This window comes from Mus musculus, chromosome 10 (assembly GCF_000001635.26).
Source record: "Mus musculus strain C57BL/6J chromosome 10, GRCm38.p6 C57BL/6J".
Lineage (NCBI taxonomy): Eukaryota > Metazoa > Chordata > Mammalia > Rodentia > Muridae > Mus > Mus musculus.
Window position 1 is genome coordinate 112,502,000 of NC_000076.6, and position 11,515 is coordinate 112,513,514.

The window sequence follows — 11,515 nt, forward strand, 5'->3', positions numbered from 1 at the left end:
GGGGTGGGGACATCCTCGTGGAGACAGGGGGAGGAGGTATGGGATGTAAAACAGTCAGAGGGTGGACCGAGAGAGGGAATAAAATCTGGATTGTAATAAAAGAGTAAATAAAATTTTAAAAAAGATAATGAAAGAAATTCTATAGCTGCCTTGCTTGGGAATTATCGGGGACGATCTCCCATATTGATGGCTTTAGTATTGCAATTAACAGACAAAATCGCATCCAAAACTCTTGTTCAGGCAAAAAGTAGATTAGGGCATAGAGAAGATGTAAAATATTTAAAGGTAGTATTCAAGGCTCTTTTCTGATTTACGTTGTTGGAGCAAAATTAACTGAAGTAGCAGTTTTCCTATTTATCACTTAGTGACAGGAGTTTAGATTAACATTATTCTTCATTGTCTTATCACTTCTTTAATGTGTTCTGGCTTAAAGACCACAGAAAATGTATAGATGTGCCAGAATGCAAATTACCATAACCTTATAGTTAAACAAGTATCTGAGTCAAAATTGTTTCATAATGCAATATATTAAAGAGTTGCAAAATTTTTTTCAAGTATATGACCTTTTAAACATAACCTAATATTCTAGAGATGAAGATTATTTCAAAATTTCAAGGCTAGGGAGGTCACTGTGTGTAAAGCACATGTCACGTAAGCATAAGAACCTGGGTTTGAATTCCCAGAACCCTCTTCAATAACAGGCTAAGTCATACTCCCAACGCGACATGACAGAGAAGGGAATCCATAAGACTTGCTTGACAGCCGGTCTAGTGTTCTATGCAGTGGACAACAGAGGGTAGATGCCATCTCAAACAAGTTGGAAGGCAAACACTAACACTCAAACTTGTTTTCAGATGCCAACATGCACACCCCTACACATACCACTAAATCATGAAAGTAAGTTGGTTCTAACTTCTCAGATTTAGTGGCCGTTCTGTTATGTTAATAAAAAATTGGGAAGCTGAGTTTTGTTACAATGGGTCTGTCCTGGCTGGTTTTGTATGTCAATTTGACACAAGCTGGAGTTATCAGAGAGAGAGGAGCCTCCCTTGAGGAAATGACTCCATGAGATCCAGCTGTAAGGCATTTTCTCAATTAGTGGTCAAGGGGGGAGGGCCCCTTGTGGGTGGTGCCATCCCTCGGCTGGCAGTCCTGGGATCTATAAGAAAGCAAACTGAGCAAGCCATGGGAAGCAAGCCAGTAACATCCCTCCATGTCCCCTGTATCAGCTCCTGCTTCCTTACCTGCTTGAGTTACGGTCCTGACTTCCTTTGGAAAGCAATGTGGAAATGTAGACTGAGTAAATCCTTTCCTCCCCAACTTGCTTCTTGGTCAGGGTGTTTGTGCAGGAATAGAAACCCTGACTAAGACAAATTGGTACCAGCATAGTGGGGTAATCTTGTGCCAACATGACCATGGTTTGGGGAGGACTGTGGAAGGACTTTGGAACTTTTGGCTAGAAGAGCCATTGGGTGTTAAGAGCTTTGTAGGGTGTTCTGTAGGAGCTTGGAAGATAATGTTGAGAACAGTGCAGAAGATGGAGGCCTGGCTTGTGAAATTTCAGAGGGATACTTAAAGACTCTTAACAGGGCCATTGTTTTTTAATTGTAAAGATGCTGTGGTTTGGTTAGCTGGGGCTAAAGAATCAGCTGTGATTAACAAAATACCAGAACTACTCAAGCAAAAACTTTGTGTAATTAGGACTATTGATGCTGGTTAGCTGGAGATAAGAAATTAGTGGTGATTAAGAAGAGACCAACATCACTAAGGTGAAATCTTCTGGGAAGTGTTTTCTGAGAGCACAAAGAGGCTATATTCCAGATATAGCCAAGGTTGCTTCAGTTGAGGAAATGCCTCCATGAGATCCAGCTGTAAGGCATTTTCTCAATTAGTGACCAAGAGGGGAGGGCCCATTGTGGGTGGTGCTATACCTGGGCTCTATAAAAAAGCAAGTTGACCAAGTCAAGGGAAGCAAGCCAGTAAATAACATCCCTCCATGGCCTCTGCATCAGCTCCTGCTTCCTGACCTATTTGAGTTCCAGTCTTGGCTTCCTTTGGTGATGAACAGCAACATGGAAGTTTAAGCTGAATAAACCCTTTCCTCTCCACCTTGCTTTTTGTTCAGGGTGTTTGTGCAGGAATAGAAACACTGACTAAGACAGGGTCTGTGTAATTTTATTTACAGCTCATGTTACATTAGAAGTTTTTGATGATTATATAAATTGAATTATATTGTGTGATGTACATAGGCTTCATGAAGAAGCAAGCATAGGAATACTGACTACAAAGAGCCTATGTTATTGAGATAAAGTGTTTATTTCCACAAATCTCTGTATTTAAAGTGGCATACACTTAATGACTCGAAATTTCAAGAAACAGTGGGGGATTTATTTGTGTTCTTTTTATAAGGCTGGTAGGAAAGATTTTGTTTTAGAAGTAGAAGTTCGTGAGACTATGCCAGGGCCTAGCAAACACAGAAGTGGATGCTCACAATCAGCTATTGAATGGATCACAGGGCCCCCAATGGAGGAGCTAGAGAAAGCACCCAAGGAACTAAAGGGAACTGCAACCCTATAGGTGGAACAACAATATGAACTAACTAGTACCCCGGAGCTCTTGTCTCTAGCTGCATATGTATCAAAAGATGGCCTAGTCGGCCATCACTGGAAAGAGAGATTCATTGGACTTGCAAACTTAATATGCCCCAGCACAGGGGAATGCCAGGGCCAAAAAGAGGGAGTGGGTGGGTAGAGGAGTGGAGGGGAGTATGGGGGACTTTTGGTATAGCATTGGAAATGTAAATGAGCTAAATACCTAATAAAAAAATGGAAGAAAAAAAAAGAAGTAGAAGTTCAGTTGGGATCATCAGATATTCCTACTGAGACATTTAGCTGGACACAATGGGTTCATCTCTCTATGTGTAAAGATGCCAGACCTTCATGTTCTGCTGCAACACACTTATGTTCTGCTATAATATTTACATGTGTTTCTGTGTATTTTCTTCCTTCCTTCCTCTATTTCTTTCCTCTCTCATGCTTAACTATGGTAATAAGACTACTGAAAATAAAGCACACTGTTTACTTGACATACTTAAAATCTAGTGACCTTATTTTAAAATAGTTGTGTATAACTTTTGGAAGTGGTAGCTGTTTTCCTTAAATAAAAGAAAGCTGAGACAATTTTCTTGAATATCCAGAAGAAGAAAAAATAATATGTGAGAAGAAAACATTCAGATTGTTGTTTTTTTCTTTTCTTTTTTCCCTAAGCTTTATTTTTTCAATTTAGTTTTGAGTTTATTTCAACTTGACCTACACACATGTTAAATTCTTTCAAAGACTGTCAGGTGAGAAGAAAAGAAAATATTTTAAAAATATTGTCATATTCTTGGAGGAGATTTTTCCTATAACTTTTCTGATTCAACATTAATATAAGGCCCAAATTCTATCATTGGTGATTAATAAATAATTGTTATTTTGTGAATACTATTTTAATTTGCCTTTCTCAAAAATAATGTGAGATTTCTTTTTCACAATGGTTCACATGGGATAGAAAGACATCCTGAACTCTTACATAGGGTTGAGACCTGTAGCCAAATTTGACTAAAGAATTTCTGCATAGTTAATAGTTTCGATGAAGTTTATCTACACAGAGACATCTATTTCATATGAACATGTTTTCAAAGAACATTCAAATTACAGAGAACCATGCTTAAAGCTTAGCATTTATGTGCATTCCCCCTTTTCAGCTTTAAGTCAGCAGTTGTCTCATAATCTCCTGAGAAACAATCTTTACAATAAATAACATGATCTGATTAATCTTCTTTTACAACCCTTGAGACCACAGTTTTACTTTACCAGATTATCATCCCATCCACGTCACCTCCAGGACAACGTGAAAGTCACCATGGGTATGGCTGTTGCTAAGGCTCTTCCTTGAAAAGGCCATACCCATGCTCCAAGTGTGATGCTACTTTTTCTTTATTTATTATTTTATTTATTATAATTCTCTGTTTACTGATCTGGGGCACAAGTCCCTTCCGCTCGACTCGAGACTCGAGCCCCGGGCTACCTTGCCAGCAGAGTCTTGCCCAACACCCGCAAGGGCCCACACGGGACTCCCCACGGGACCCTAAGACCTCTGGTGAGTGGACCACAGTGCCTGCCCCAATCCAATCGCGCGGAACTCGAGACTGCGGTACATAGGGAAGCAGGCTACCCGGGCCTGATCTGGGGCACAAGTCCCTTCCACTCGACTCGAGACTCGAGCCCCGGGCTACCTTGACAGCAGAGTCTTGCCCAACACCCGCAAGGGCCCACACGGGACTCCCCACGGGACCCTAAGACCTCTGGTGAGTGGAACACAGCGCCTACCCCAATCCAATCGCGTGGAACTTGAGACTGCGGTACATAGGGAAGCAGGCTACCCGGGCTTGATCTGGGGCACAAACCCCTTCCACTCCACTCGAGCCCCGGCTACCTTGCCAGCTGAGTCGCCTGACACCCGCAAGGGCCCACACAGGAATCCACACGTGATCCTAAGACCTCTAGTGAGTGGAACACAACTTCTGCCAGGAGTCTGGTTCGAACACCAGATATCTGGGTACCTGCCTTGCAAGAAGAGAGCTTGCCTGCAGAGAATACTCTGCCCACTGAAACTAAGGAGAGTGCTACCCTCCAGGTTTGCTCATAGAGGCTAACAGAGTCACCTGAAGAACAAGCTCTTAACAGTGACAACTAAAACAGCTAGCTTCAGAGATTACCAGATGGCGAAAGGCAAACGTAAGAATCCTACTAACAGAAATCAAGACCACTCACCATCATCAGAACGCAGCACTCCCACCCCACCTAGTCCTGGGCACCCCAACACAACCGAAAATCTAGACCCAGATTTAAAAACATTTCTCATGATGATGATAGAGGACATCAAGAAGGACTTTCATAAGTCACTTAAAGATTTACAGGAGAGCACTGCTAAAGAGTTACAGGCTCTTAAAGAAAAGCAGGAAAACACAGCCAAACAGGTGATGGAAATGAACAAAACCATACTAGAACTAAAAGGGGAAGTAGACACAATAAAGAAAACCCAAAGCGAGGCAACGCTGGAGATAGAAACCCTAGGAAAGAGATCTGGAACCATAGATGCGAGCATCAGCAACAGAATACAAGAAATGGAAGAGAGAATCTCAGGTGCAGAAGATTCCATAGAGAACATCGACACAACAGTCAAAGAAAATACAAAATGCAAAAGGATCCTAAATCAAAACATCCAGGTAATCCAGGACACAATGAGAAGACCAAACCTACGGATAATAGGAATTGATGAGAATGAAGATTTTCAACTTAAAGGGCCAGCTAATATCTTCAACAAAATAATAGAAGAAAGCTTCCCAAACATAAAAAAAGAGATGCCCATGATCATACAAGAAGCATACAGAACTCCAAATAGACTGGACCAGAAAAGAAATTCCTCCCGACACATAATAATCAGAACAACAAATGCACTAAATAAAGATAGAATATTAAAAGCAGTAAGGGAGAAAGGTCAAGTAACATATAAAGGAAGGCCTATCAGAATTACACCAGACTTTTCACCAGAGACTATGAAAGCCAGAAGAGCCTGGACAGATGTTATACAGACACTAAGAGAACACAAATGCCAGCCCAGGCTACTATACCCGGCCAAACTCTCAATTACCATAGATGGAGAAACCAAAGTATTCCACAACAAAACCAAGTTCACACAATATCTTTCCACGAATCCAGCCCTTCAAAGGATAATAACAGAAAAGAAGCAATACAAGGACGGAAATCACGCCCTAGAACAACCAAGAAAGTAATCATTCAACAAACCAAAAAGAAGACAGCCACAAGAACAGAATGCCAACTCTAACAACAAAAATAAAAGGGAGCAACAATTACTTTTCCTTAATATCTCTTAATATCAATGGACTCAATTCCCCAATAAAAAGACATAGACTAACAGACTGGCTACACAAACAGGACCCAACATTCTGCTGCTTACAGGAAACCCATCTCAGGGAAAAAGACAGACACTACCTCAGAGTGAAAGGCTGGAAAACAATTTTCCAAGCAAATGGACTGAAGAAACAAGCTGGAGTAGCCATTTTAACATCGGATAAAATCGACTTCCAACCCAAAGTTATCAAAAAAGACAAGGAGGGACACTTCATACTCATCAAAGGTAAAATCCTCCAAGAGGAACTCTCAATTCTGAATATCTACGCACCAAATGCAAGGGCAGCCACATTCATTAGAGACACTTTAGTAAAGCTCAAAGCATACATTGCACCTCACACAATAATAGTGGGAGACTTCAACATACCACTTTCTTCAAAGGACAGATCGTGGAAACAGAAACTAAACAGGGACACAGTGAAACTAACAGAAGTTATGAAACAAATGGACCTGACAGATATCTACAGAACATTTTATCCTAAAACAAAAGGATATACCTTCTTCTCAGCACCTCACGGGACCTTCTCCAAAATTGACCATATAATTGGTCACAAAACAGGCCTCAATAGATACAAAAATATTGAAATTGTCCCATGTATCCTATCAGACCACCATGGCCTAAGACTGATCTTCAATAACAACATAAATAATGGAAAGCCAACATTCACGTGGAAACTGAATAACACTCTTCTCAATGATACCTTGGTCAAGGAAGGAATAAAGAAAGAAATTAAAGACTTTTTAGAGTTTAATGAAAATGAAGCCACAACGTACCCAAACCTATGGGACACAATGAAAGCATTTCTAAGAGGGAAACTCATAGCGCTGAGTGCCTCCAAGAAGAAACGGGAGACAGCACATACTAGCAGCTTGACAACACATCTAAAAGCCCTAGAAAAAAAGGAAGCAAATTCACCCAAGAGGAGTAGACGGCAGGAAATAATCAAACTCAGGGGTGAAATCAACCAAGTGGAAACAAGAAGAACTATTCAAAGAATTAACCAAACGAGGAGTTGGTTCTTTGAGAAAATCAACAAGATAGATAAACCCTTAGCTAGACTCACTAAAGGGCACAGGGACAAAATCCTAATTAACAAAATCAGAAATGAAAAGGGAGACATAACAACAGATCCTGAAGAAATCCAAAACACCATCAGATCCTTCTACAAAAGGCTATACTCAACAAAACTGGAAAACCTGGACGAAATGGACAAATTTCTGGACAGATACCAGGTACCAAAGTTGAATCAGGATCAAGTTGACCATCTAAACAGTTTCATATCACCTAAAGAAATAGAAGCAGTTATTAATAGTCTCCCAACCAAAAAAAGCCCAGGACCAGATGGGTTTAGTGCAGAGTTCTATCAGACCTTCAAAGAAGATCTAATTCCAATTCTGCACAAACTATTTCACAAAATAGAAGTAGAAGGTACTCTACCCAACTCATTTTATGAAGCCACTATTACTCTGATACCTAAACCACAGAAAGATCCAACAAAGATAGAGAACTTCAGACCAATTTCTCTTATGAATATCGATGCAAAAATCCTCAATAAAATTCTCGCTAACCGAATCCAAGAACACATTAAAGCAATCATCCATCCTGACCAAGTAGGTTTTATTCCAGGGATGCAGGGATGATTTAATATATGAGAATCCATCAATGTAATCCATTATATAAACAAACTCAAAGACAAAAACCACATGATCATCTCGTTAGATGCAGAAAAAGCATTTGACAAGATCCAACACCCATTCATGATAAAAGTTTTGGAAAGATCAGGAATTCAAGGCCCATACCTAAACATGATAAAAGCAATCTACAGCAAACCAGTAGCCAACATCAAAGTAAATGGAGAGAAGCTGGAAGCAATCCCACTAAAATCAGGGACTAGACAAGGCTGCCCACTTTCTCCCTACCTTTTCAACATAGTACTTGAAGTATTAGCCAGAGCAATTCGACAACAAAAGGAGATCAAGGGGATACAAATTGGAAAAGAGGAAGTCAAAATATCACTTTTTGCAGATGATATGATAGTATATATAAGTGACCCTAAAAATTCTACCAGAGAACACCTAAACCTGATAAACAGCTTCGGTGAAGTAGCTGGATATAAAATAAACTCAAACAAGTCAATGGCCTTTCTCTATACAGAGAATAAACAGGCTGAGAAAGAAATTAGGGAAACAACACCCTTCTCAATAGTCACAAATAATATAAAATATCTTGGCGTGACTCTAACTAAGGAGGTGAAAGATCTGTATGATAAAAATTTCAAATCTCTGAAGAAAGAAATTAAAGAAGATCTCAGAAGATGGAAAGATCTCCCATGCTCATGGATTGGCAGGATCAACATTGTAAAAATGGCTATCTTGCCAAAAGCAATCTACAGATTCAATGCAATCCCCATCAAAATTCCAACTCAATTCTTCAACGAATTGGAAGGAGCAATTTGCAAATTTGTCTGGAATAACAAAAAACCTAGGATAGCAAAAAGTCTTCTCAAGGATAAAAGAACTTCTGGCGGAATCACCATGCCAGACCTAAAGCTTTACTACAGAGCAATTGTGATAAAAACTGCATGGTACTGGTATAGAGACAGACAAGTAGACCAATGGAATAGAATTGAAGATCCAGAAATGAACGCACACACCTATGGTCACTTGATCTTCGACAAGGGAGCTAAAACCATCCAGTGGAAGAAAGACAGCATTTTCAACAATTGGTGCTGGCACAACTGGTTGTTATCCTGTAGAAGAATGCGAATCGATCCATACTTATCTCCTTGTACTAAGGTCAAATCTAAGTGGATCAAGGAACTTCACATAAAACCAGAGACACTGAAACTTATAGAGGAGAAAGTGGGGAAAAGCCTTGAAGATATGGGCACAGGGGAAAAATTCCTGAACAGAACAGCAATGGCTTGTGCTGTAAGATCGAGAATCGACAAATGGGACCTAATGAAACTCCAAAGTTTCTGCAAGGCAAAAGACACCGTCAATAAGACAAAAAGACCACCAACAGATTGGGAAAGGATCTTTACCTATCCTAAATCAGATAGGGGACTAATATCCAACATATATAAAGAACTCAAGAAGGTGGACTTCAGGAAATCAAATAACCCCATTAAAAAATGGGGCTCAGAACTGAACAAAGAATTCTCACCTGAGGAATACCGAATGGCAGAGAAGCACTTGAAAAAATGTCCAACATCCTTAATCATCAGGGAAATGCAAATCAAAACAACCCTGAGATTCCACCTCACACCAGTCAGAATGGCTAAGATCAAAAATTCAGGTGACAGCAGATGCTGGCGAGGATGTGGAGAAAGAGGAACACTCCTCCATTGTTGGTGGGAGTGCAGGCTTGTACAACCACTCTGGAAATCAGTCTGGCGGTTCCTCAGAAAACTGGACATAGTACTACCGGAGGATCCAGCAATACCTCTCCTGGGCATATATCCAGAAGATGCCCCAACAGGTAAGAAGGACACATGCTCCACTATGTTCATAGCAGCCTTATTTATAATAGCCAGAAGCTGGAAAGAACCTAGATGCCCCTCAACAGAGGAATGGATACAGAAAATGTGGTACATCTACACAATGGAGTACTACTCAGCTATTAAAAAGAATGAATTTATGAAATTCCTAGCCAAATGGATGGACCTGGAGGGCATCATCCTGAGTGAGGTAACACATTCACAAAGAAACTCACACAATATGTATTCACTGATATGTGGATATTAGCCCCAAACCTAGGATACCCAAGATATAAGATATAATTTGCTAAACACATGAAACTCAAGGAGAATGAAGACTGAAGTGTGGACACTATGCCCCTCCTTAGATTTGGGAACAAAACACCCATGGAAGGAGTTACAGAGACGGAGTTTGGAGCTGAGATGAAAGGATGGACCATGTAGAGACTGCCATAGCCAGGGATCGACCCCATAATCAGCATCCAAACGCTGACACCATTGCATACACTAGCAAGATTTTATTGAAAGGACGCAGATGTAGCTGTCTCTTGTGAGACTATGCCGGGGCCCAGCAAACACAAAAGTGGATGCTTACAGTCAGCTAATGGATGGATCATAGGGCTCCCAATGGAGGAGCTAGAGAAAGTAGCCAAGGAGCTAAAGGGATCTGCAACCCTATAGGTGGAACAACATTATGAGCTAACCAGTACCCCGGAGCTCTTGACTCTAGCTGCATATATATCAAAAGATGGCCTAGTCGGCCATCACTGGAAAGAGAGGCCCATTGGACTTGCAAACTTTATATGCCCCAGTACAGGGGAATACCAGGGCCAAAAAGGGGGAGTGGGTGGGCAGGGGAGTGGGGGTGGGTGGATATGGGGGACTTTGGGTATAGCATTGGAAATGTAAATGAGTTAAATACCTAATAAAAAATGGAAAAAAAAATTCTCTGTTTAGGGGACGGAGAGATGGTTCACTTGTTAAGAGCACTTTCTGTTCTCCTAGAGGACCCAAGTTTTGTTCCTAGCACCCATATCAGGTGGCTTACAAACACAGGAATCCAACATTCTTCTTGACTCTTTGGGCACCTACACTCAGGTGCACAAACATATACACAAAGTTTTGTTTTCAAATCTCCTTTAAGCTTTATTAAAACTCTTTTTCATGTTGACTTATCTTGAAGTTCTTTTTTTAAAATATTTTTTATTACATATTTTCCTCAATTACATTTCCAATGCTATCCCAAAAGTCCCCCATACCCTCCCCCCCCACTTCCCTAACCACCCATTCCCATTTTTTTTGGCCCTGGCATTCCCCTGTACTGGGGCATATACAGTTTGCATGTCCAATGGGCCTCTTTTTCCAGTGATGGCCGACTAGGCCATCTTTTGATACATATGCAGCTAGAGTCAAGAGCTCCGGGGTACTGGTTAGTTCATAATGTTGTTCCACCTATAGGGTTGCAGATCCCTTTAGCTCCTTGGCTACTTTCTCTAGCTCCTCCATTGGGAGCCCTGTGATCCATCCATTAGATGACTGTGAGCATCCACTTCTGTGTTTGCTAGGCCCCGGCATAGTCTCACAAGAGACAGCTACATCTGGGTCCTTTCAGCAAAATCTTGCTAGTGTATGCAATGGTGTCAGCGTTAGGAAGCTGATTATGGGGTGGATCCCTGCATATGGCAGTCTCTAGATGGTCCATCCTTTCGTCTCAGCTCCAAACTTTGTCTCTTTAACTCCTACCATGGGTGTTTTGTTCCCAATTCTAAGGATGGGTATAGTGTCCACACTTCAGTCTTCATTCTTCTTGAATGTGTTTAGCAAATTGTATCGTATATCTTGGGTATCCTAGGTTTTGGGCTAATATCCACTTATCAGTGAGTACATATTATGTAAGTTCCTTTGTGAATGTGTTACCTCACTCAGGAAGATGCCCTCCAGGTCCATCCATTTGGCTAGGAATTTCATAAATTCATTCTTTTTAATAGCTGAGTAGTATTCCATTGTGTAAATGTACCACATTTTCTGTATCCATTCCTCTGTTGAGGGGCATCTAGGTTC